The 27,795-nt window shown below is 45.8% G+C and overlaps 1 protein-coding gene across 16 annotated transcripts in view; it reads right to left on the bottom strand.

Moving 5' to 3' along the window:
- CALD1 (caldesmon 1) overlaps positions 1 to 27,795 on the bottom strand; it is a 178,266-nt gene that overhangs the window by 128,608 nt on the left and 21,863 nt on the right. The window contains exon 2 of one of the 16 annotated variants that reach the window (XM_083572685.1): positions 8,038 to 8,192. The exons of the other annotated variants lie outside the window; for them this stretch is intronic. The gene's annotated coding sequence lies outside the window, so the exon portion shown is untranslated. The remainder of the gene's footprint in view (positions 1 to 8,037; positions 8,193 to 27,795) is intronic. 16 annotated transcript variants of the gene reach the window in all.

Below are 27,795 nucleotides of genomic sequence, written 5' to 3'. Positions count from 1 at the left end.
CTTGCCTGCCTGTGTGTAACTAGAGGAGGTCAAAAAGGGACAGGGGGAGCAAGGGAGGAGGAGGAGTGGAGCCAAGACACGTTTCGGAGGAAAGGGAGATGTCAACACAGCTTGACTTAAAAGACAGCCAGCCTGGGGCAGTGGTGAGAAGGCAGGGCTAGGACAGGGAAGGCTCAGGCTCAAACCTTCCCCTCCACCCCCATCAGGAAGCCTGTTGAGGGACATGGGGCCAATAAACATTGCTCAGCCCTAACCTTACAGAGTTGTTGTGGGCATGGGAAGAAATGCCATGTGCACCACTGTGTGAATTCGTTTGGAGGATGGAATCAGCAGAGGCTGGTCCATTTGGCTCCACCAACGCCGGTATGTTCTCAGGCAGCCTCCACCTGCCTATCTCCTTGCTTACAACCAGTCCAGGGGGTTGCATGGGCTATCAGCTACCTCCTCCTCAGCCTCAAGTGTTGCCTTTGCAGAATGCAGAAGGAAGATGTCCTTGTCACCTTTAGCTCCACCTACTGTTGGCCTCCTACCTTACACCCCTCCCAGTTCCAACAGACATCAGCCACTACTAGGTGGAATAAAGACATCATCATAATTTATGAAGGATAAAAGATTTCCCTTTTTTTGTATTTACTGGGCAAGGTAGTAGTCAGCAGAGGAAACAATGGGAGACTCACTGAGCTTCCCCCCTCCCCCCGTGTCATTTTCCACTGGAAGTATCGCTGTGGTTCCAGCACTTAGCCTGAAGTTGGGGGAGGGTCTCTTCTGCCTTCAAGGGAGCTTGCTATCAACTGTTCCTACGTTCCTGTCCCCAAAGGAGAAGTGGTCCCCCACCCAGCCACTTTGGAGGCTGCCAGTTGATGAAAAAGAGACTGTAAACAGAACTGAAGGGGGGTGAGCAGAACTGAGGCATGGGGGTCTGCCCAGCCTCAGTTCTGTGCACAAGAATTCAAGTGAGGGTGCTCACATGCAGGGGCGGAGGAAGGGACGGGTCGCCCCAGGTGTCATCACTGAGGGGTGTGACATTCAGCTCACTGCCTGCCCATGACTCCCAAGCCTACCCTGAGCCGTCAGGGAAAGGGGCAGAGCTGCGCTGCCTTGCCAGCGGCCTTCCCCCCTTTCCCCTTCGTTTTGACAGCTCGGGGGAGGCTTGGGAGTCACAGGTGGGTAGTACGCTGTTGCCCCGTGCTCCTGGGCTGCTTCCTGGGGGGGGGGGAGCTGTTAGGATATAGTTCCGTTCCCCCTTAAAAGGAGCAGGCATGACTGGTGTGTCACATGCCTGTTTACTTCCAGCACTTGCTGGGAACTTCCGTTTGTATATAGCTTTTGTGTTACTGCTGTTTTGCTGGAAACGAAGGGAAGCAGACATGTTTTCCTCTGGTCCTGAACTATGCTGAGTAAAATGCTGTACATTAAGCTTACACATTTCTCTGTCCACCTTTTCTGCTGTGAGAAGATTTACGCACTCTGCTGATAGAGCGTGCACAGGTCTCTAAATATATCTGAGGCTCGTGTCGCTAATTGATGCTGTTCCAACAGAGACCGGCTGCCGGCCAGTGGCTGGAGCCAGCTGGGGGCCTGCCTGATGCCCCCGTCTCCCCGGCAGTATCCCAAAAGAAGCCTCACCCAAGCTGTCAAAAGGAAGAGGGAAGGGAGGAAGGCTGCTGGCAAAGTGGAGTGGCTCCCCCCCCCCCGCCCTGCCATGGGCAACTCACTCCGCCTCCATGGGAGTCTCGCCCCCCAGAACACTTACCCTGCCCCAATGGCCCTGCCCCTGGGTGCACAGTCTCTCCTCACATGGTCAAATACAGAGTTCAAAAGGAATAAAAACCCAGCGGTACATGACGTTAAAATGTGTTTCGATTAAATGCACTTGAAAAGAAGAATTAATTTGCACCAATAGGGGTGGGGCTGATCATTTACAGCAGGGGTGAGAAACCTCAGGATGAGGAAGTGGAAATGCGGCCCCCAGGCTGTTCTGTCTGGCCCCCAGAACTCTCCCCAGGCCACAGCTCCTTTCTAATTGCACCCACCATTTTTTACGCCTGGCTGGATTTTTTCCCTCCTGGATGGAGGATAGAGAAGGATGTATGAGTGTGTGCAGAAACTTGCAAAATGTCCAAAGGTAACATTTACGCTTACTGCTCTACCAACTTTTGCCTCAGGCCCCTCCCACTCCCGAAATGTGGCCCCAGAATATGTGGCTCCTGGGCTGCAAAGGGTTAGCCACCCCTTATGAACAGAATCAGACACAGAGCAGAGATTTAATCCTTTCCTCCCTTGCTGCAGTCCTGAACAAAATACTTCCCTGCTTACGTCAGAGCATCTCAGCCAATTGCAGCTAGATGGGTTTATCCTGAGACTTTCTCCTGCTCAAGCCCAGTGTGGCATTTGGAAAGGAAGGAAAGAAAATGGAAGGGGGGGGGGAAGCAGATGGAAGCAGAAATATTCCGGAACCTCGCAGCCTGCCATCTAAAAGAGCCTCATGAGGGAACGGGATGTGGCTCACACACCTCCGAATCCGTCCTTTGCTTACAACATTTGCTTGCAATGCATTTCCAGGATCTTCTAAAGCCTATGGGAAGAGGATTCCACAATTGCAGAAATTAGCTCCAAGTTTCTCATCTGTGCTCAATTTTTCCCCCCAGTCATAGAAAGCAGATTTTTTCAACCACATTCTTTTATGCCAAGAAGCAACACAGATGAGAGACAATGGCCACACACACCCCATTTCAACAAAGCTTTCCATTGCGTGCCAAAATAATAACCCACAGCGCTCGGCATGCGTACCGTAGCGGTCAAGTTACATGAAACGCAAGGAATTGCTCAGAAATGTCATACTAATGCATTGTGGCTTGATTGTTTTCTGAAAATGGTCATTTTGCTCCTTGCTGTCTGTACAGAAAAAGCAGGCTTGGAACAAAGACATTGAAGGCGAGGAGTGGAGAGAAAATGTCCAAGTTTGGTTCTTTGTTGTGAACCAGTTGCTTGGGCCAAAGGGAATTGGGGCTTAATTAAACTCATTATTTATTGGAAGATGTATGCATATACCCATGCGTGAAGGGAGAATCCAGTTCACTTTTGTTCTGGGATGTGCCTTCCCGGGTTCAAAACCATCAAGAGCTCTTACCCAGTAGTATAAGCAGCTGGGGCTTGTGCGGAAGACATGAAACATTTCGCCCCACTCAGTGTGGCAGCTGAGGTATGGCTGGCATCAGCAGTGGGCAAAGTCAAGAAATTTGCCAGGGCCCAGAAAATGTTCAGGAGGCTACTGGTGATCCCACACACCATCAAAATCTCTGTCCACATGCCCACATGGGCAGTGTGACAGAGTTCCTATTTGATCCAAGCAGGAGGAATCTTCTGTGTGATTGCAGACATGGATTACTAGGCAACAGAAATACATTAAATGAAAGGAGCTGTGTAGAAGTAAGACCGGGAACTCCTTCCAGTCTCAAAGGATTCGAGGCTGGCTATGGTCATGAAAGGCTGGAGAAACCCCGCTGCCTCTGCTTCTTGTTGGAAGACCTGGCTCCAGATTGGGGCAGGGGTGGGCGGTGGGCTGTTTCCCCACAGCTTACCAAGCCAGAGCTGACCAGGACCTGAATAAAAGGAGACTGAGAGGAGATATGATAGCCATCTTCAAATATCTCAAGTGTTGTCACATGGAAGATGGTGCAAGCTTGTTTTCTCCTGCTCTGGGGAAGCAGGGCTTGACCCAACGGCTTCAAGTTACAAGAAAGGAGATTCTGATTAAACATCAGGAAGAACTTTTCTGACAGGAAGAGCTGTTTGTGGTTGTGGACTCTCCTTCCTTGGAGGTTTTCAAGCAGAGATTGGATGATCATCTGCCTTGGATGCTTTAGCTGAGATTCCTGCATTGCAGGGGTTTGGACAACTCTACAATTGGGGTTCCTTCCAACTCTACAATTCTATGACCTCCAAGATCCTGTGCCATTTAGGCCCCCTGGTAGTAACCACTCTGCAGTGGCCAGCCTTACCCTACCACTCACACTTTCTCAAGAGCTTACCTGGCACCAGAAGGGCAATGAGCCAGGAGCAGTCACTTGGCTCCCGGTCCACTACAGTGCCACTGCTGGCCAGCAAACCCACCAATGAGTAGCAAGAGTGAGGAGGGTGGGTGACGTCAGCAATAGGGAGAAATCTGTTACCTTCACATTTTAATATGAGCCTACCTAATCTGTACCCCCAAGCAAGAAAGCAACCAAATACAGCAATCCCTCATAATCTGCCATTTCCTCCCCGCCCCCCCCCAAAAAACCCTCAAGGTGCTGTACACAGTTCTTCCCTCCCCATTTTATCCTCACAACAACCCTGTGAGGTAGGTTAGTGACTGGCCCAAGGTCGCCTAGAGAACTTCATGGCTGAGTGGGGATTCAAACCATAGTCTCCCGGGTCATAACACCCTTAACTGTAACACCACACATCGAAGCAAATGGATTTGCTTCATCAGCTATTACTTCTCAGAGTCTGCTTACGCATGAGAGCTCATGTGGTTAAGACAACCACACTCTCTTCTGTTGCTGTTCACTGCAGGGCTCATCATACTCTCTCCTGGGTTGCATTATAGTTTGCGCATCCTGTCTGGATCAGGTTTTGAACAGGAAATATCTGCTGGAGGTAAGCAGCTGTGCCAGTTTGGAGGAGAGAGGAAAAACAGCAGTTGAATGAAAAAGAGACAGAGGAGGACTACTGGAGGAGGGAATACTTTGATTTATTTTTACAGTGGTACCTCGGGTTACAGACGCTTCAGGTTACAGACTCCACTAACCCAGAAATAGTACCTCAGGTTAAGAACTTTGCTTCAGGATGAGAACAGAAATCGTGCTCCGGTGGCGCGGCGGCAGCGGGAGGCCCCATTAGCTAAACTTGGTGCTTCAGGTTAAGAACAGTTTCAGGTTAAGAATGGACCTCCGGAATGAATTAAGTTCTTAACCCGAGGTACCACTGTACATCAAAAATCTTCCATAGGGTGGTTCGTTTTCTTAGCACAGCTTTTAGAAGGGGGTGGGTCTGTCACACTGACAGGACTTGTGTATGCCAGCGGCGGTGAAACTGCGGCCTTCCAGATGTTGCTGAACTACAGCTCCTACAAATACAGATGTTTCATAACAGTTAGATAGGAATCTGGAGGCCCAAACCAGACACGATTAGGCCAACCAGCCTACCCCGAACCTCTCAACTGGCTGCCCCCTTGCACATATGTCTCACAGCGTTAGGTAGAGTTTGCTCTCAAATAATCCTGTATGGCTGCAGTCTTAACCAGAGTGACATCAAAAACCTGGCATGTTGTTTTTTTGCAGGGTGGGTGGGGGGAGAACCTCTTTAGGAGTTATTTTAGTACTTTAGACCTATTTTTACATAGTTTCATTGGCAAGGCTTTCAATACATTTTTGTGGGACAACAGCCTGCGGCAAACATCTAGCCCACGAGCCAACATAAACAGTGCATTTATAACTTTTGAAAACAGAAGAATCTGGTGACAGAAATCTAAATCTGAGCCTATGCATACAAATTAGCATATGCAAATCTGAAGCCAACCTGTGTCCTCTGTTTTGGCAATGCGTGTATCTTCTCTTTTCTTGCACGGGGGAAAGACCATTGTTATGTGGAAGAGCATTTGCCTTACATGCAGAAGATCCCAAGTTCAATCCCAGGCACCTCCAGACGGGGCTGGGAGAGACTCCCTGTCTGAAATCCTGCAGTGGCTACCAGTCAGCACTGGCAATACTGAACTAGACACACCAACTGGTCTGACTCCTTGCAGGGAGCAGACAAATCTTTCTCTTGCTCTATGGCACCCTTTCTCAACCTGTGGGTCCTCAGATGCTATTGAACTACAACTCCCATCACCCCTAGCTAGCAAGGCCAGAGCTCAGGGATGATGGGAGTTGTAGTCCAACAACATCTGGGGACCCACAGGTTGAGAACTGCTGCTCTATGGCATTCAGATTGAGGTTGTTTCATTGAGGACTTCCCCCCACCCAAGGGCTTCTCTCACGCCTCTTCCTCATAGGCTGCGACCAGGATGAACTTAAGCCACACACCCAAGCTCTAGGTCAAGAAAGGGGAACCTGTGGCCCTGCAAATGCTGTTGTTCCACCATGGCCAACAAGAGTTGTAATTCAGGGCTGGCCCACCCATGAGGTGGTGAGGTGACGGCCTCAGGTGGCAAAATCCTCATGGGCAACAGATCCCAATGTAGATAGTTATTCAGGCCAAGTTCACCCATGAGGCAAGGCAAAGCTGCCGCAAGATCCACCAGGACAGCAGATCAAATGTTGACCTTTCTTTCCCCCCTTGGTCCTGATGTAGATCTTCCCTCATCCCTTCTTTCCTTGTGGGGAGGAGGCTGCCATTTTGGGGTCTGCCTCAGGTGTCAAAATGTCTTGGGCCAGTCCTATGCAGAAGATGCCGAGTCACCCATTTAGGTCTTTCATTCCCTCGTCTACCATCCACCATGTTTTGCTGTTCTTTCACCACAGAACTATATGGTTTCCTTCAAAAGGAGGGCCAATGCTTCTGTTGCTCACACTCAGGAAGAAGTGCAGGCCGCAGCCAAAAAAATTATAAGAAACATACATATCCATCGTGGAACTCACTAACTCTTTCCCATAAACATCATCTGTTTAAATTCCCGTGCCACAGGGATGCATGTGGCACTCTAGTTTTGAATAACTATCCTTTTTCAATGCATACTTACAAGTCCCAACAGGACTAGCTCTGCATTTCAGCTGCCCATTAAAATATTATAGTTGAAAATACAAGTTCTTAATCGGTGTTGGGTTTTCTTCATTTAACACTTGGGAGACGGACAGCCCAGAAAAGCTCAAATGCTCAGAATAAAATCCAAAACATGCGAAAATCTCCTGGGTCCAAGCTGCATAACCAGTCTTTTAAAAAGTTCAGCCCAGGTTCATGAAAGGTTCGCACAACCTTTTTAAAACAACAACAATAATAATAATAAAGCTTAACTATACTGAAGGGGAAGGGGTGTGTGTGTGTGTGTGTGTGTGTGTGTGTGTGTGTACACGCTTCAATAGGACCAGGAGAGCAAGGTTAGAAAGATCAAAAGCTTCATGTTTTTGTAAGTGAGGGAACTGGACATCCATGAAGAGATTGGGAAAGACAGGCAAGTCATAGGCTTGAACCAAGGGTGAAAGGGCATCAGGTGAGACTGAGGTAAATTTGTGACCTATCAATATAATCGCTGAAGTGTAAAGCATTAGCACCAATCCTGAAACAAGCTATACCAAGTGCTTTCCTCCGATTTTGGTAACTTGCTTCAGGATCAATGCTTAGTTCGTTACTCTTTGACAGTTACACCAATCGCTTGCAAAGTTACCTCAGTGATGGATCTAGAATAGGGTTGAATCAAAAGGGGTGAGTGTGTTTTTTCTCAAAAGCTTTCCATAGCAACAAAAACTGCCCCCCTTTCAGACCTTTTGAAGAAAACTTTTATTAACGGTGTGCCTATAGCATAGGTTGAGACTTAGAGGATTTCCGTTTATTGAGCATTAATCCTGATTTGTTTTCAAAAATTTTGCACTGAAGTTAAATGACAACTGCTGTTTATTGGGCATTCATTCTTATTTTGTACAGAGATTACATGATATCACATCAAGTGATGGTTACCCTGTACTTTTCAGTTCATTTTCCTTTCACTTTCCTTGCTGCAAAAAGTCTAATTTGGTTGTGGGAGGCAGGTTGCTTGTGCAAGAGCCCCAAATCCATTTTAATTGTGCAGGTATATGTTTGAACCCCACCTGTAAAATACCAATAGCCTGGAAACAGTCTCAGTCACACCTTTCCACTCTTGCAGGTCCATCAATTTTAGTCTCTGCCTCTTTAGGACACTTACATGCTATAGGATTGTTCATTACTTGCATATATATTTTTCCTGGACCCTTTGTCTAAGTACCAAAAGCTGTGTCTTCATACCAAAAGCATCTATTCCTTGGAAACATCAAGGTTAAGATATTCTGCAATGGCGTTGGGAAGTAGAATTGCTCTTACCGTCAGGTAATTCTCTCTGGTGTTTAACCTATGTTCACACCTGCCTTCCTTAGTTCAAAAACCACTGCTTCTACACCACTGAATCAGCACTGAACTGCCATTCCAAACTGGAGATTCTGGAGCTATCAATCTATGTGTCTCGGGTCTGCATGATCCTATGGGAAAAGACAAAAATGTGTGGACCTCTTTAGGTTTGCAGGGGGTGTGGCTAAGTGCAGCATGATCAAAGTTCATAAAATGGTGTTTGGTATGGAGAAAGTGAACAGAGAGAAGCATGTCTCCCTCTCTTAGTAGAACTTAGCATGATCCAATGAAACAGATTAGTACTTTGCACAACACATAATTTAGGGAGTTGAGCACAGAGGGCCATAGCTTAGAGGCAAAGCATCCACTTTCCATGCAGGAGGCCCAAAGTTCAGTCCCCAGCACTTCCAACTAGAGCTGGGGATGTTGTCAAGAATGAGCCAGCTCCAAGCAAAGGTTTGCAGCCAACTGCAGAAAGCAGCCAGGAACAGAGAGGCTTAGATGTTAGCCAGACAGAGGAGAGCTGGCAGCTGCACAGCTGACCTTGACGGGCAGGCTGATAATGTAGTAGCTGAGAGCAGGGTAGAACACAGCCAAAGCTCACCGGAAGCACAAACAGGAGCGAACAAACTCAGAGACAGCCTCTCAGAACAGGAAGAGGTTGGAGATGATCCACTAAGTCCAAAGAGTCGGTGAATGGGAGGGTTACTAGACAGGAAGCAAAACAAAAGATGTAAGGGTCGTAAGTTCAATATCTTCTGTTGACGCTGGAAGGAGTCTTCAGAAGGGTCATCTTGAGTAATGATGCCCAAGGCTTTGTCAGAGCTCTCCGGAGCATTTTTGCAATAAATCCTCTTTTTTAATTACCTACACTTACTGTGCTATCAAGCTGGGAACCTGGACTCCTGGCAGATGTCCTCTTGTCACAAAGCATGAAGATCCATGAGACCTTTCATTTTTGTGAAATGCCAAAATCCGATGCCCTCCTTGCCTCTTGCCTTGCATCATAGTTGCAGAGCCCCCGAGGCCCCGCACCCAGTGTGACAGAACCGGTCACGCTCCCCTAAAAATCCACCTCCGACTGCCAAGCACCGTAGACAATACTGACCCAGTGCCAGATTGACGTATAAGCTAAACAAGCTATAGCTTAGGGCCCCACTCTCTTGGGGGCCCCCAAAAAAACTGAAGAAGAAAAACCCTGCCTGTACATTTCCAAAATATAAGGTCATAGCCTTATGACCACTGCTCCATAGTTATTGCTCTTATACAATTCCATTCACCATATAGATGGGTTTATGCAGCATTTCTGTATCCTTCTGCTGTGCTGAAGAAGAATTCTACGAAACAATGGGTATATCCAGAATCACTGTTCTGTTCACTACGTCTGTTTGCGGACCACTTCGGCAGCGTTGGACGCCATAAAACAAAGCTTTATGGCTTGTTTCACCAGATAAGAATCTGACCTATTGCTTCTTTCAGAGACTTGCATAGTCTACAAAGACTTTCAGAGACTTACAAGACTTATGTTTATTTGGTTCCACATTTTCAAGAGAATCCGTCTAGGCCAGCATCCTGATTTCACAGTGGCTGACCAGATGCCTTTGGGGAAACCCGCAAGCAGAATTCAAGCACAAGAACGCTCTCCCCTCCTGCGGGTGGCATAAGGAGCTGCAGTGAAAAGTGCCCCACATTAAACCCCCATGAAAAATTGATGCTTCAGTTTCCTATGTGCCAGTGGCCACCTGTGCTGTATTATTAGTACAGTGGTACCTCGGGTTACATACACTTCAGGTTACATACACTTCAGGTTACAGACTCCGCTAACCCAGAAATAGTACCTCGGGTTAAGAACTTTGCTTCAGGATGAGAACAGAAATCGTGCTCCGGCGGTGCGGCAGCAGCAGGAGGCCCCATTAGCTAAAGTGGTGCTTCAGGTTAAGAACAGTTTCAGGTTAAGACGGACCTCCGGAACGAATTAAGTACTTAACCCGAGGTACTACTGTTTTTTAGTATTAGTATTAGTATTATTAATTCATTTTATATACTGTCCTTTATCAAAAGATCTCAGGGCGGTGTACAACATTAGAAATACATTACAAAACATCAAGGATGGAAACATAATAAAAACCTAGTAGAAAGCATACTGGCAGAGAAGCCTAATAGTAAAATAACCATAATAATAGGAGTCCCCACACACACACTTTCACGGGCCATGGCGACTTGACTGAAGTGGTGGGCAGCTTCTTATGTTTATTTTTATTTTGTCGTGTGGCATATTGAAGACTAAGTCTTGTTGTATTGCTAAAAGGTCTACAGTAAACCAGAGTGCGACCCGGAGGATGTACGTGAAAGTTGGAAAGATCGGGGGGAGACTTTAAAGAGCGTGTCTTGCGGGTGGGAAGGGTGATAGATTGGCTAGAAGGCAAGATATCAAAGGGCTGGATATCACGCCATGTTTGTTTTGCAAATCTCCAGCCGAAACATTTCAGAGGAATTATGAAAAATGAAATGAATCATTGTGAGGAGGGAGACGGAGGGAGGATACCACATTATTGGTTCCCACTGTGCCTTTGGCTTTCGCAGAAGGCAGATTTGCTCTGCAGCCTTCCCAAGAACGTGTTCAGCATTCCATACATTTTGTTTTATACCACTAACGTCTCATAATGAAAATCCAGTTAAAAGGGGGGAAAGTGGGCAGTAGGGCAGATTATAAATCTACTTATGATACAGAAAGTGTGTCGTTGTCTGGGGGGGGGGGAAGGACCGCTGGATATTGAAACAGGACCCTCAATGCATAAGAGAGCTATATCACCATACATAGGGGAACCTGGAGGCTTGCAAACCTGCAAAAAAAAAAATCTTTATTGGAGGGTGGGGAAAGCAAATCAGGGGGGACTGCACATGCTCAGTGGCCACTGATTTGCTGGCTGGCTGTTGAGGGAAGGGGGGAAAACTAGATGGGGAGGGAGGATGCAATGGAGTCTTCTGGGAGAGGACACAGCTAGCTAGCTGGCTGGCTACTACTTTGGACAGAAGCTACAATGCTTTGTTACAGGTCCTGTTTGCACAAGTACTAATTAGAACTTGGCTTTTATCAAGCTACAAATATAAAACTTGATGTCTTGTTCTTTTCAAGCCTGACTTTGGCCCAAACACTTTGTGGAGGTGGGGGAGGGGAGCCATGTGATTAAACTTGCCGCTCTTATTTTGAAGAAAAACAGCTGTGAGGACCCATTCTTGATCATGCTCCCAATCTGGGTGAGAGTCCCATATCAGTTTCCTGCTGGAGGTTACCCCCTACACACACACATGCACCCTGTGTGCTAATTTCATTTTTTAAAGTAGTAAGTTCATTTAAAAAAAAAAGTTGTCACTTATGTACACATTTCGCCAAAGTGCATGACTTCCATCAAAATTCCTCAGATGCTCTGTCCGAGCAGAAACCTCCAGTTTGCTCTCAAATTTTGCTTGGAGCAAACTTCCTTGCTTAGCCTACCAAAACACATGCAATTGCTTCCATCATTGCCATGGCCCTTACTCAAAAACCCAAATGTGCCCAAGGAGCTTAAAAAAAAAAAAAAGGTTGTTTCCTCAGTGGTTAGGGTAGGTCAACACCCTCCAGCCTGTAAAATGTTCCAGAAGAATGTGGGAAATTCCTGGGCAGTATTCAACCTACACATCCTACCTGTGCAAGGATTTGTGCTTGTGAAATGGGATTCTCCCTCCACCCTTCCCAAATCTGTTCTAGAGGGTTAAGGGTAAAGGTAAAGGTAAAGGGACCCCTGACCATTAGGTCCAGTCGTGGCCGACTCTGGGGTTGCGGCGCTCATCTCGTTTTATTGGCCGAGGGAGCCGGCGTACAGCTTCCAGGTCATGTGGCCAGCATGACTGAGCTGCTTCTGGCGAACCAGAGCAGCGCACGGAAATGCCGTTTACCTTCCCGCCAGAGTGGTACCTATTTATCTACTTGCACTTTGACGTGCTTTCAAACTGCTAGGTTGGCAGGAGCAGGGACCGAGCAACAGGAACTCACCCCATCGCAGGGATTCGAACCACCGACCTTCTGATCGGCAAGTCCCAGGCTCTGTAGTTTAACCCACAGCACCACCCACGTCCCTCTAGAGGGTTAGGGGAACCCTTATCACCGTTTTAGTGGGGTGTAGGGGGAGAAGATTCTGTAGTGCAAGCAAAATCACTCATGTTGGGAGAACTTTCGCTTAGTACTGCGTTGGCTTTCGCCCTGTATTTGCCAAGAAATCCAACAGCAATGGTGTTAAAGAACAGCTAATCTGCATTAAAGTGATCTTGTGGAAAGCACTGTCGGAGTCGTTCCTTTAACTTCTGTGCACTTGGGATGAAGTCCTTGGATCCGAGTCCTGCTCTGGAGAAAGGCTGCCAGACCATGTCTTTGCATCTTTAATTTCTGTCCCTCAGCCAACATTGTCTCCTTGTGCGGAACAGGCCTCGAAGGCTCCTTCCACACTCTTTAACTGCTCAGCTTTATTAACCCAACTACAGCCCCCCAAAGGATTGTTTTTAAGTGGAAGTTATGAAAATAAATGTAAAATATGTGCTTGTACTTCATAAAAAAGGGGGGCAGGGGTTGTTCCACTTTAGAATAAGAGATTTTAAAAGTTTGGCAAAGTCTGTAAAATGAAATGTATAAATCTCGGGCCAAAAAAAGGGTTACGCTCCACTGAGGTGTGCTTCTGCTGATAGATGAAAATGTTACAGAAATGAGCCTAACCAAAACTTCTGAGTGCATTTGCCTGGTGTGCTGTGTTTTATGTTCCATAACGAGAAATTCCAAGGGTTAAAGCTTGTCTGGTTTCTGTGCCTTCTGAAATGGCATTCCTTCTTCCCCTTAAGCCATCCATCTTCAACCTGGTGCCCTCCAGAAGTTCAGCCCAATGGGATCCATTGTCTAAAACATCTGGAGGGCACCAGGTTGGCAATGGCTGCTCCAAACCCAAGGGATGGGGCCTTAGAGGCTAATTGCAAGTGCTCAGTTGGATGGGGGAAGGGGTAAGAAACATGTTGAATTGAATCCATAGTAAATTGGACATTCTTTAATCCATGGGTAGGCAAACTAAGGCCTGGGGGCCAGATTCGACCCAATCGCCTTCTCAATCCGGCCCGCAGACGGTCCGGGAATCGGCATGTTTTTACATGAGTAGAATGTGTCCTTTTATTTAAAATGCATCTCTGGGTTATTTGTGGGGCATAGGAATTCATTCATTTTCCCCCCCCCACAAAAAAATACAGTCCGGCCCCCCTCAAGGTCTGAGGGACAGTGGACCGGCCCCCTGCTGAAAAAGTTTGCTGACCCCTGCTTTAATCCCACTGAAATCCATGGGGTAAGTTAGTCACACAGCTATGATGGTCCCATTGATTCCAGTGGGTCTAAGGTATAACTAACTTCCTCTGTGTTATATACTGAAGTTCTCACCCTGGGCCAGCAGGGGGATACTGTAGATAGTTTTCACTCAGGTCCACATATGCAAATAAGGGATTGAAAGTGACGTTCAGTGATTGGATAGTTACAGAAAATGGTTACTGTTGCGTTCTAGTGGAGCTCTATATAAGCAGGCTGGCTGAACCCTTCAGTTCAGTTCTCTTCTGGCCGGTGAATAAACAAGAGCTGTTGAAGAATCGCTGTGTCATCTGATATGTTCACCCACAACTTAACACTCTGCATCCAACCTATTCTTTGTTGCTGCAAAAAATACCAGTGGGGCACCCATCTCCCCTCTCCACCGGAACACATGTACTGTTGTTCATGTGCAATGTGGCTTTTGAATTTTGTTTTTGGCAAAAAAAAAAAAAAAAACAACCTAGGAAAACAGGGAGCTGCCTTATACCCAGTCAGATCATTGGTCTGTCCAGTTCAGGACTGTCAACACTGACTGGCAGCAGCTGCCTAGGGCTTCAAACAGGAGACACTTGCAGCCCAACTTAGAGATGTTGGGAATGCGACCTGGAACCATTTTCACGGAACTTGTGTGCTCTACCACTGAGCTACTGCCTTTCCCCAAAGAGAACCCTTTCCCGAAGCAAGGTGTTATTTTTTGTGTGCAGTTGGACACAAAATACAGAGCTGCAAAAGGCTCTGCATTTGGAAACCTGATAATGTGCAGCTTGAAAAGTGGAGGCAGAATAAGACACATTAGGCATATGCGTCTATTAAGCACTTAAATGACAGGCAATGTAAGGGACAGCATATACACAAATTATATCAGGGTAGAATGCATTCAGTTAGAAAGAAAGAAAGAAAGAAAGAAAGAAAGAAAGAAAGAAAGAAAGAAAGAAAGAAAGAAAGAAAACACTTCCCTTTTGGGGTCGAAACCTCCTCTACTTCACCTTCCTCTTTGGACAGGTTAAGCTTCAGCACATCCTTAAATAGTAAACACCCTTCAAATACTCCCTTTTTGTGTCTGCTAGCTAATGAAACATATTGCTACATGAATCATTGCTGCATAGCAGATATTAAATATGGCTGATTCCTATGGAAAAACTGCCAGAGTGGCTGGGGCAACCCAGTCAGATGGGTGGGATACAAATATTATTATCATCATCATCATGATCATCATTTGTAAGCATCAGCAAGGAGCAAAGCACACTTTGTTCAGCTTTTTGTGGAGGGGGCGGTATCTGGTGTGGAATTTGTGTGGTAAGATAATCTACTTTTAAGAGCCCCTGTCCCCCAAAAGAACTGCAGTTGACCCACCCCCAAGCTTCCTGCTTACAGCTTTCCCACTTGAATCTGGGTGCCTATCCTGCAAACACAATGCTGGACTAGATGAGCTCGATCCAGTTGTGCTCTTCTCTTCAAGAGAACATAGGAACCTCATTTTTTAAGGTAAGGTAAGGTAAGGTAAGGTGGGATGCGGGTGGTGCTTTGGGATAAACCACAGAGCCTAGGGCTTGCCAATCAGAAGGTCGGCGGTTCGAATCCCTGCGACGGGGTGAGCTCCTGTTGCTCTGTCCCAGCTCCTGCCAACCTAGCAGTTCAAAAGCATGTCAAAGTGCAAGTAGATAAATAGGTACCCCTCTGGCGGGAAGGTAAATGGCGTTTCTGTGAGCTGCTCTGGTTCGCCAGAAGCGGCTTAGTCCTGCTGGCCACATGACCCAGAAGCTGGACGCCGGCTCCCTTGGCCAATAAAGCAAGATGAGCGCCGCAACCCCAGAGTCATCTGCGACTGGACCTAATGGTCAGGGGTCCCTTTACCTTTACGGTAAGGTAAGGTAAAGGACCCCTGGACGGTTAAGTCCAGTCGAATTCGACTATGGGATGTGACACTCATCTCCGCTTTCAGGCCAAAGGAGCTGGTCTTTGTCTACAGACAGCTTTTCCTGGTCATGTGGCCAGCATGACTAAACCGCCTCTGGCACACAGGACACCATGACAGGTGCCAGAGCACATGGAAACGCCATTTAAGGTAAGATCCCCATTACCCAAAGTTCCTTAGAATTTGCCTGCCTCCTGAAAATTGAGCTAGTCTACGGGGTCTTTTTTATTTTTTAGCACCTCCCCAAATTACTGAACTGAATATTTCAGTCCATTCCTAGTGACAGGGCAAACATGACTTTTCCCCATCCGTTCTCGCTCTGGATCTATCATTCTCTCCTTCCCAACATGCCAGGGTCAGTCCTTTGAAATGCTAGGGAATTCTACACCTTGCACAGCACAATCTCAGCACTACAGGCTATAGGCTTTGGTTTCCCTCCCATTTCCTTCTTTATGGCTGTCAAATCTTCTCCATGTCCAATCCAGTGTCTAAGGAGACAGCCGGGCTGCAAACTGAGTTAATAAATTATCTGTCTCGGCATTAGTCCAACAGAGGACTCTGCATGACGTGAAACCTTCCTTATCGTATCAAATAGTTACCCACAATGTGGTCCAATAAAAGACAGGATTTTGATCTCCATAATGTCTTTAAAGAGGAGATGTAGACAATTCCTTGGTTTATAGAGGGCCATTTTCAAGCCAAAAGCAACCCTCTTTGTCAACATGGAAGCCAAACTATTATCGGAATTTTCCATATTCCAGGGCGCCATGACGACTTTGTCTTATTTTTCTTCTTTTGTATCACTGCTACAGCCCTGTCCTGCTGATTTCTGAGATATTCCACCAAAAGAAAGAAATACAATCCTAGATCACAAGGGCTCCTTTTGCCTCTTAAGGGAAGTGTGTGTGTGTGTGTGTGTGTTCTCCTCAAGAGAACATCATGTTATTTCAGTAAAATTTACCTTGCAGGGTAGCAAACAGAATTCCAGAATCTTGAGAATTCCAGGACAGCAGGCACTTTCCGCTCAGTGTGAATGTGTCTGTCCCAGTGAAAATAATACAATGAATGTATAGAGAACTTGGCAGGTGCACAGGAAATGTCTGGAATTCCCAAGGCAACTTCAGCAGGTGCTGATCTGGATTCTCTAACTCTAGAACTGCAGATGTGGTGGAACTTAGAAAGCACAGGGCAACCTTCTACCTGAGACACCCAAACTGAAATCAAGGTGTGTGTGGTTTCGTTTTGGCAGATTTCACTCTCTTTATTTTTTGTAATCCAGAGCACTCCAAAGGCACATCAAAGCAGAGCACTTTTCAAAAGCACGTTGCTAGCCAAGATATACCTCCATGGGTCAGAGGCAGTATACCTCTGAATACTTGCTGCTGGGAATCACAGGCCACTGCAAGAACAAGATGACAGACGGCCTTTGGCCAGATCCAGAGTTTTCATGTTCAGACTGGGCCAGCTTTTTAAATAGATAAGGTCAGTGAGTCTAGATTTAGGTAGGTAGCCGTGTTGGTCTGACGCAGTCAAAATAAATTAAAAAATTGTCCAGTAGCACCTTAGAGACCAACTAAGTTTGTTCTGGGTATAAGCTTTCATGCGCATGCACACTTCTTCAGATACACCTGAAGCAGGTCAGTGGTCAGTGAGGTTAGACTTAGGTCTCCAGCTGTTGTTTTTTTGGACTACAACTCCCATCATCCCTAGCAAAACCAGTGGTCAGGGATGATGGGAATTGTAGTCCGTAAACAGCTGGAGACCCAAGTTTGAGAAACACTGGGTTAGACTGTCAGACTGGGAAGACCCAGGTCGAAATCAAGCACATACTCACTGGGTGGTCTTGGGCAAGTCACTTTCTCTCAGCCTAACCCACCTCCCAGGGTGGTTGTGAACATAAAATGCAATATATATATAGGCTGCTTGTGTCACATGCGCCTCCACCTCCTTCCTTGACCTGGCAAGGCCCTCTGCAGTGACAGCAATAGCAGGCTTATATAATGGCAGGTGCATGATGCGTCTGAAACCCCACTGTCCTAGAGTCCTCAGCCTGAGACAATGGGAAAAACAAATGGTGGTTGGTTTCTGTCCAGCATAACCAATGCTGCTTCGTCGAATGCCGGTGAATAAAAGTGGGATCTGCAGCAACAGGTTGTCATGCAGAATGTCTCCGTAGGCCAGACACACCCTCCTCCAGATGCTCTATTGCATTCCCACTCAGTATTCTGGGATCCCCTGCCTCTGCCCCATGGCCACTGAGCATGCTTGGTCCTCATTGGATTGCTTTGCAGCGCCCTTTCCCCACTACTTTAGGGTTTTCTCCTAAAGACGTTTTGTCCATGCCTGCTGATACCTCCCTCTTGTGCACAGACATTATTCACTACATATGCATCAGCACTGATTGCTAAACAGAGGGGATGGTAATACATCTTAACGTTGATTCTCTTGGTATAAGCAAAGCTGACTTAACTGCAATTCTGTTAGCTGTGATTCAGGCAGAAGAAATATAGCTGCTGATAAACTGATCTTTAAAAAACCCCAAACCTAATTAAGTAGAGAAGGGGGAGATGGTTTGTAAGGGGTCTCACGGTTAGGATGGGTACTGAACTCTTACTTTCCCCTTTGAAGTTCTTAGTACATTCCTCGGTATCTTTCACAGCCTAAGATGTTGTGTGTCTGCTTCTGATTAGATAATTGACATTAAACTAGGCCAAACAAATGCCGATCTCTTAAAATAAACTGCAGAGGTCTGTGAACTCTGCAGAATGCAACAGAGAGGTCTCCCTTCCATGAAATACCATTCTGTGAAAAATCAGGTATTTGGCAGGAATTTTCCTTTTGTGTTATCAACCCAGCATCAAGGCATTAAAAAGGGTTGAAAAACATTGCATAGCAGTTTGAACTTGACTCTTGGCATCTCTTAAAGCAGCATACAACTTTCCCCTAGAGCAGAACCTAGCCGGAGTACTTTGAGTTGAATCTAGCCTGGATACCTTGGTTCTATTCAGTGGCGTAGCGTGGGTTGTCAGCACCCGGGGCAAGGCAAGTAATTTGCGCCCCCTAACCCGTGGATTTGCGCCCCCTAACCCGTGGATTTGCGCCCCCTAACCCATGGATTTGCCCTAACCCCAGATGTTGCGCCCGGTGCGGCCGGCCCCCCCTGCACCCCCCACGCTACGCCACTGGTTCTATTATTTCCCTCCATTAGTGTGATGATAAAATACATGGGCTATACTGTATAGGGTTGCCATATGTCCTCTTTTTTCAGGACACACCCTCTTTTTCATGGGTATGTAAAATGAGAGTCATCATCGTGATCCATAGTTAAAAGGAGAAGTCGACAAATGTGTCCTCTTTTTTGCTCTTCAAAATATGGCAACCCTACCGAGGACATCAGATCAAGCGGAGATTCAGCAATAATCAACAAAAAATGGGCATAAGTATGAACAAAAAGCTGATCTAATGAATATACACCATTGGTACTAAGTGTCAGCTCTCTATAACTACTATGGGTGAGGAACATAGTGCCATGGTTGTATTCACTTTTTCATTGTTTGCTGAGTTTTTCCAAATTTTTTTTATCATACAGTGGTACCTTAGGTTATATACGCTTCAGGTTACATGCGCTTCAGGTTACAGACTCCGTTAAACCAGAAATAGTACCTCGGGTTAAGAACTTTGCTTCAGGATAAGAACAGAAATCGTGTTCCGGCGCTGCGGCAGCAGCAGGAGGCCCCATTAGCTAAAGTGGTGCTTCAGGTTAAGAACAGTTTCAGGTTCAGAGCGGACCTCCGGAATGAATTAAGTACTTAACCCGAAGTACCACTGTACTAGGAAGCTGCCTTATACAGAGTCATAGAATTCTACAATTCTACAATCATAGAGTTGGAAGTGACCTCGAGTGTCCCCTAATTCAACCCCCTGCAATGCAGGAATATCAAATAAAGCATCTATGACAGATGACCATCCAACCTCTGCTTAAAAACCTCTAAGGTAGGAGAGTCCACAACTTCCTGAGGGAGTCAGTTCCATTGTCAAACAGCTCTTACTGTCAGAAAGTTCTTCCTTGTGTTTAGTCGGAATCTCCTTTCTTGTAACTTGAATCCATTGGTTCAGGTCCTACCCTTCAGACCAGGCAAAAAGAAGCTTGCTCCATCCTCCATGGGACAGCTATTTGGATATTTGAAGATGACTATCATATCTCCTCTCAGTCTCCTCTATTCCAGGCTAAGCCACATGAGGCCTTGTTGGTGGCACAACCACCAGGGGCTGCCCAATTGCCACTGACCCGAAACAGGGCCTTTTCAGTGATGGTTCCCCAGTTGTGGGGTGCCCTCTCAAGGAAGAAGTGCCTGTCCTCATCATTATTAAATTTTGGGAGGAATTAGAAAACATTCCTGTTTACCCAGGCATCGGGTAGCTTAAGAATACTGTTCCTGACAACCCCAAGATCATTGCATGCAACAATGTTTTTAACTGTAACTGCTTAAAGATGTTTTTAATTTTAACTGTTCTTAGAATGTTTTGACTGTTTTGGAATGTTTTTGCTTTGTTTTTGTTCTTAAAGTATGTATCCGTTTGCCACAGATATAGTCTATTATATATAATATTATATATTTTATGTTGTACAAATGATATTCAGTCATGTGATTCCCACTTTAAGTCTGAAGTAGTACATTCCAGACACAGATTTATAATTTAATCTGCTATCTATGAAAACGAGGCCTCGGTTATACTGTTTGGCCAATTGGCCAGTTTTGTTTTTTATATACAGGACACTCATAAAGTAATTTATCAATAACAGATGTAATAGAGAGAGACTGGGTATTCAGTAATAAACATAAAATCTACACAAATTATCTGTTTAGAGTAAAATGAATGTGGTTCTCTGGCAAAAGCAGTAGATTAGTAACTAGCAACATACTCAATATTCTGGTGTTGCATCAACATTTTGAAAATGTCCCTTACAACTGTATTCCGTGATGAAAGACCAACATCCCAAGAATGTTCTAAACGTAACAAAACTTTTGGGGTTTTTTTTGGAAGCATGTGCTTCTTTGAGGCCTGCTTTGAGACCTACCGGGTATGTGGATTTTGAGACCTATGTTGCAGTATCTTGCTGAAATGTTGCTTCCAAAATCCAGAAAGTTCTAATTAAAGTTCTACAAGCTTTAACGACGAAAGGGGCTTAGAATGAGAAGGGGCCACCATTTCTCATCAAAGTTCAGGATCACATTTACAGCACCCTTGCCGTTCCAATTGGTTTCTGAAAAGTTGTGTCTTTGATATCTCTTTGACTCACGGGAACAGGCAAATCAGTTGACTAACCGTCATACAATTTAAGTGAGTGGGCTTCCCCTTTAAATCAATGATGGAGAATGATGCTGGATTGAAATTAAGTGGCATTAGCAACAAGGTTAATAAGAATATGTAAAAATGGATTGATAACGGATGAAAATATATAGTTATAATATGTTGAGATATAGAGTTAAGATAAATGAAAGAGGGTAAGGATTTGCTGAACTGACTATGTGAACGGGAATACAAAAAAGGGAGGTGTGAGGAGGTCAGGGAAATAAGCAAACGAAATTCAAGATATGAAAAAAATAGATTTGTTTTTAATTTTTCCTATTTACTTTTTCTGTATTTTGTATCTTCTTTTTTTCTATGTATTTTTGTATTTTTTGTATTTTTCTTTTCTTTTTTTTCCTCTTGTTTTCTTTTTATTCTGTAATTTTCTGTTTTTGGTAAAACTCTAATAAATATTTTATAAAAAAAAATAAATCAATGATGGAGAACTTGTTGGACTCCCACTCCCATCAGCCCATGATAAATGATGATAAATGCTTGGGGGTGGTGGGAGTTGTAATCCCACAAATTCTGGAGGGCCACAGATTCCCTACCCCGGTTTAAGCACTATTTCTGGTGCAGTGTGCAAATCACCAAATGGCAAAGCTTGTGAAGTCACCAGAGCGGAAATGTTTCACCATGGGTGGGGGTTCACACAAAAGCGTCATCTGACCAGATCGGCATTACAAATTCTAACTAATTTCAAGCCTGCGCCATGGCTCCCAGGCAAGGAGAAACCTCAGGAAACATCATTCAGTGATGGTGCTTGAGGCCACTAACAAAAAAAATATTTCCTGATGGACCCTTTGTTGTTATAAATTCTCCTAGGAAGCAAAATTAAGGAAGCAAGAAAAGTAGTAGACAAAGTACCAGATAAGACCGCTTGATAATTTTGACAACTGCTAAGCTAACACAAACAAGCAAACATGCAGACTTCAAGATGTCAACTCCTCCAAAAGTACTTCAGCCAAAGAGAGAGAGAGAGGTCATAAATTCTAATATTTGATAAGTAGATAAAACTTTTCCTTTAAAGCTTTCAACTCATAGGACTGAAACTGTAAACAAAGGGAAACAGGGCCACTCCCAGTGGTGGCTGGATAGTCCTAATCTTCAGCCTCTTAAATATATCAATATGTTACATGTTTGCTGAGTGGGTATTTGCGCATACATCCTGTTCCAGGGTATCTTTTCAACTGCTGGAACTGGGCCCAGTATGTCTCACTCCTTCTGGCTGCCTCCTTCCCCCATCTGTCAAAGGCAGGGTGGGGTGAGGGACGGAGGGAAAGGGAGTCAGTGTTACGCTATTTGAAAACAACATCTTTTAAAAAGCAGATTTCAAAAGTCAGGTTTTATTGAACATTTAAAAAAAGAAAAAGACAAATGGGGAGGGGGAATAACAAGCAACATCTGATCCAGTCTATATTGATACTGATAGCTCAGAAACAGAATTGCGTTAGTTATGTTGGTTCTGAGCCTACTGGACAGATTCTTACACACACCCCAAAAACACTCACCAAAGAAGAAAGGTATTCTTCCCATCCGCAAATAACATGCCTTATTACAGATCCCAAAAGTGCATGAATCTGAGAGCAAAACATAGGATACCCAGACCTACTTTATGTTTTGCGGGGATCTATCTATCATCTATCTCCTGCCAACCTAGCAGTTCGAAAGCACGTCAAAGTGCAAGTAGATAAATAGGTACTGCTCCAGCGGGAAGGTAAACGGCGTTTCCGTGCGCTGCTCTAGTTCACCAGAAGTGGCTTAGTCATGCTGGTCACATGACCCGGAAGCTGTATGCCAGCTTCCTCGGCCAATAAAGCCAGATGAGCGCCGCAACCCCAGAGTCGTCCGTGACTGGACCTAATGGTCAGGGGTCCCTTTACCTTTATCTATCTATCTATCTATCTGTCTGTCTGTCTGTCTGTCTGTCTATCTATCTATCATCTATCTATCCATCCACCCATCCATGGATTTTTATGCTACTTTACACCACTCTGATGCTTTGTGAGACAGTGGTATATAAATATGCATGCCACTCTCCAATATCCTCACATTCTGACCAAAGCCCTGGGGAGGACTATGCAAACAGAAGTCGACTTGGTTGTCAGTGTTTGTCCCACTGAGCCATGGGGTAGGCTGGCAAATAGGAACACTGATGAGAAAGGGGGGAGAAACCGAAGCCATTGGGGCAACTCTGGCCCTATTCCAGTCATGTGACCCTGATAATGTAACTTTGCTTTCCTGCATGTAAGCAAACAACTACCATCGGCAAACTACAACATGTCTGATCACCATTACGGAGGGCAAAAGTGACCCTGTCTCTGAAATGAGGACAATGGTAGCCTCTGTTAACAGGATCCCATGGATCACACAGAATGCAGAGATGCATGTGGATCTCTCCCAAGAACCTGCCATAGATGGTGCTTTTCCCCAGTTCTTCTCCATCTCACTCTTCATAATGATGCATATCGTCCCATCATACATCTGTGTTCATTATCATTATTAAAGTAGTCTTCACTCTACAGACACTGTGAGAGGCCAGTGGGGTTAGGGCAGAAGAGGATAGGAAAAGGTTTCTACATGTGGCTGAGATGGGCTACACCAGTCTTATTGGTAAATACTGGATCATAATAATCCTTGCACCTTCCTTAAACTACAAAAACCAAGCCAGTCAGCGTTGGCACCCTATTTTGTCCTCTCCTGTGAGGGGACGTCTGACGTGAGGAATGACACGTCCCTCCTCATGAGGGACGTCCAATCAGTTCAGAGGGGAAGGGAGGCCAGTCTCCTCCTTCAGAGCAGCCATAAGGGGTGATAGAACAAGAGCGTCCTTTTAAATAATTGTGATATTGTGGCCATAAATTTCTTCATAAGTGCTATTTCAATAAGAATTAGTTTTCATTGTGGTTAGGCTGAAGTTCATTCCACTGACCGCTGTAATACTATGCTAACGTAAGTCACCAGAAAGTCTGGGCTAGAAAAGAAGATTCCAGAACCTGGCATTCTCTAGGAGAACCCCAGAGTCCACCTCAAATACAATCTTGTAAGAAAAACATTCTTTTCTTCCAACTTGGCTGCAAGACTCTGCTGTGTGACTCTCCACTGCACAGAGCCTGTCAAGATAAAATACATGTGCGGACATACAATATTTTCTGAGCATTTTATCAACTTACACTTTACTGAGAGGCAGCCAAAATTATTTTACTTTTTTCTCCCTCCCAGAGAGGGCTTTAAGACTTCTAAATATTATTACCCGTGAATTGATACAGGATACAGAATGCCGAGGTTCTTTGTGCAGTTTTCTGCCATATATCCTGTCGTGAGAATAACGTGTGAAATTTCTGTTTCCATTACAGAAAAGAAAAAAAAAGATGTTAGTCTGTCAAGAGTCTTGGAGTTCAATATACCCAGTGAAATCTCCAAGGGGAGTTTTGACTTAATAAGGCCTGTTGGACTGATGCCATGGTCACCACAGAACAATGTTTATCTAGTATATTAAAAATAAAAAGTGGAGTTGTAGTCTGTTTCGTACTGCCAGGTTTTGAGTGTGATGGTTGGACAGCAGGCAGAGGTGACATGACAACGGCTTCCATATTCCCAAAATCTCTCCACCCCAACTCAGCCAAAACATTCCTGGATAACAAATCCACATGTCAAAGAACACGTCTTTGTTCTTCTGATCTTCCTCTCAACTAACGAAGGGTAGTCTTTCTTTCCTTGTGCAAGTGTTTAACAGAAAACCCAGAGCCAGTATTTTACTTCCTCTCTTTGTGTACCTTAGAAGGAAACAGTTGCATCCCTCTGCACCCAAAAAGGCCAAAACAAGGACAAGGCACAATTGGCCTCTGAGACAAAACTGTGAATAGATGGATCAATTTCAGCCTCTCTCAGCTTTTCATTTTCCCAGCGTGAAGTCTACTTTTCCAAATAGCTAATCGGCTTGCAGTTTGGGGGCGGGGAGGGAAAGACCTCATAAAAATTTGTTGGCATTTTTGTATGCAATTTCATAAATTTCTGTAATTACGTTCACTAATGTATTCATTTTTACACAAAAATTTCCCCTCATATGTGTGCTGTTGTACACTTTTTTTGAAGAATTGCATCACACAATTCAGAGATTGGTGGATGTTGAAGCATATCTGTGTTTCGGTTCCCGTGAATTAGGTAGGTCTGCACTGAAATGCAAACATAATTCCTCCCCCATCCCTAGACAACTATACCTAGCAGATGACCGAAACTAAACTCCCATCTGAAGAATAGGTGCCCTCAACCAGGTCAGGCCATCCAGAGCCCTCATGCTGCTACCACAGGAAGTGATCACGGAGCTGGGGGTTAAGGTCATCACTGTACAGGAGGTTCTTTGCATTTCTGGTATGTGCTTTATCAAACAAATCAGGAATGCAAGACAGCACTCAAGAAGCCAAAGGAGAGGGTATTAATGCCATTTGACAAGTCTTGATTCAGTGGCCTCTCCTTCTAGGTAGCCTCCAATCTGCAAAGTACAGTTTTCTATGCTTGTCCAGTGGCTGGCAGCACCACGATACGATATACAATAATCTTTATTGTCATTGTCCCATACAGAACAACGAAATTGAAAAAAAATCTACATCAGACATTAAAAAACCCACAAGCCTGCTATTCCAGCTATCCCAGCCTGGTTAGCCCCCTTAAAACTCTGATACCCCATAATTAAATGCAATATACTCCCATAGAGACTACCTTAAAAGTAAAGGTAAAGAGACCCCTGACCATTAGGTCCAGTCGTGGCCGACTCTGGGGTTGCGGCACTCATCTCGCTTTATTTGCTGAGGGAGCTGGCGTACCAGGGTCATGTGGCCAGCATGACTAAGCTGCTTCTGGCGAACCAAAGCAGTGCATGGAAACACCATTTACCTTCCCTCCGGAGCGGTACCTATTTATCTGCTTGCACTTCATGTTTTCGAACTGCTAGGTTGGCAGGAGCAGGGACCGAGCAACGGGAGCTCACCCCGTCGTGGGGATATGAACCGCCGACCTTCTGATTGGCAAGTCCTAGGCTCTGTGGTTTAACCCACAGCGCCACCTGCGTCCCTACAGAGACTACCTTACACTGTGTTTAAAACCAAAATCGCATTTGGATAGAAACTGTTTCTCAGGTGGCTAGTCCTAGTCTTTATAACCCTGTACCTTCTTCCAGAAAACAGAAGCTGAAAGGCCACACCAAACAAGGCTCTGGGATATCTAAAATTAGGATCTCCCCGTGCTTTTTCATTCTGCAAATTAGCAGCCCCTTGGGGCTGGTTTGAAGATCAGAAACAATTATCTGAGAGGAGGTATTGAAACCTTCCTTCCCATTCCCTGATGTAAGCCAAACACTCCTCACCTAGAGAAATGTCTATTAGCAATGCAAGGGTTAGAGCTGGGAGGAGACAGGAGGAGATGCTGTTTAAGCCAGTCCCCCTCTGAGTGCATAAGAATGGCCACACTGGGCCAAGTCAATGGCCTATCTAGTGCTGCATCCTGGTCACACAGTGGCCAGTCAGAGGCCTTTGGGAAGCCCATATGCCGGACCTAAACGCAACAGCCACTCTCCCCACTTGTGATTCTCGGCACCTGCACGTACATTTCCTAACCCCACAAAATCTCTGCTTCAAGCTAGCAGTGGGGTAGTTTCAAAACCCAACCAGGACTGTGATTAACCACATCTGAACAAATCTTCCCAGCTCAGGGTGCCAGTGGGCGACAACATATGCTAAGACTGAAGTGTAGCAAGAAGGCGTCATTGTTCTGCTGTCCGTGTGAAGTCCCGGGCTCCAGGAACAACCAAGGGGCTTCATACCACCTGCCAGTTGGACTGGGTTGACGCTACATGTCCTTCTGGACCTGGAGAGGGTTGTGAGGTCCAAGTTCACACAGACGGTGGTTGCTCACCAGCTTCAAGGTCCCCTTGCCAGTTCCACACCCCTTAGGGCTGTTTCAAATGTCAAATCTGATGCTGACAAGGTTCGCTTGTCAGTATGCACATATGGGGAAATCATGCGAAAACAGGTTATATCCAGGTGCCTTTCATTGTGATAATCCCATGGGCTGCACCCAGCAGGAACTGACTGTAATGGTTCTAGGGGTTGCTCGTGCGTAAGTTGCCGCCACTCCTGGCTAGGTTAGCTGGTTGAACCCTTTCTGTCTGGACAGCCTCTAGTTTTGTGGCTGTCTCAGTCGCTGGCAGAATCCGTCAGTGGGCGTTTCTTGAACTTCTTCCAGCAAAGAAGTTCTTTGACGCCAAGTCTCCTCCTACTCTCCCTGCGCGGAAGTCTTCTGCGCAGGGAGGGTGTGGGCAGCGGAGTACCCGTACTCTCTCCGCTGGTCTCCGACGAGGAGTCTTAGAGCCTCCTCTCCGATTCCCCCATCTGCCCCCCTTCTCCACTGGTGTTACGCTGATTTCCTTCCCCAGCAGATGGGCTGCCTCTCTCCCTACTGGGACCCTCTCCGGCATCCCTCTGGAGCCTTCCCTCCGCCTCTAGCTCCGATGGCAGTTCCCTGACATCCACCTCCCCCCCAGGACCCCCTCCACCCCCGGCCCGACCTTCTGATCCAACCTCGTCCCTTTCCTCGGCCGACGATGCAGGGAATCCCCTGAAGGAGCTGTCACCATCCTCTGAGGATTCAAAACCCGCTTCCCACCCGCTCCGATCTCTTCCCGCGGGGTGGGCCTCCCAGTCTGATTCTTCTCCCATAGATCTGTAGCTTAAAAAACAAAAACACAATACAGTACCCACATCTCTTTTAAGTCAGTTTCCCTAAGATTATCAGAGCTGTATCCTTGAGGCGTGGCTGCGTCTGGGAATCCTCAGGGAAGCTGGCGTTAGTAAGAAAACTGTGGTGGGCCTTGAAGCACAAATATTTTTCCGATTACATTTCAGCTCCCCGTTTTCCCTGCTTTCCCCCCATGCCTTCACCCTTAGCTATAAAATGTGCTCTGAAAGGCATGTATCAGTGCAGGGAGGGGTTGAAAGACAAGATGGGCAAATTTCTCCGGGAGAGCAAGAATTATTCATAGTGGGGTTTTGCCAGGAGAGTGTGAAAAGAATGATTTAGAAAAGACAGAGAGAAACCA

This window comes from Podarcis filfolensis (genome assembly GCF_964270895.1).
Source record: "Podarcis filfolensis genome assembly, chromosome: 10".
Taxonomy (NCBI): domain Eukaryota; kingdom Metazoa; phylum Chordata; class Lepidosauria; order Squamata; family Lacertidae; genus Podarcis; species Podarcis filfolensis.
The sequence above is the reverse complement of the archived record's forward strand: the minus strand, read 5'-3'. Positions and strand labels throughout refer to the sequence as shown.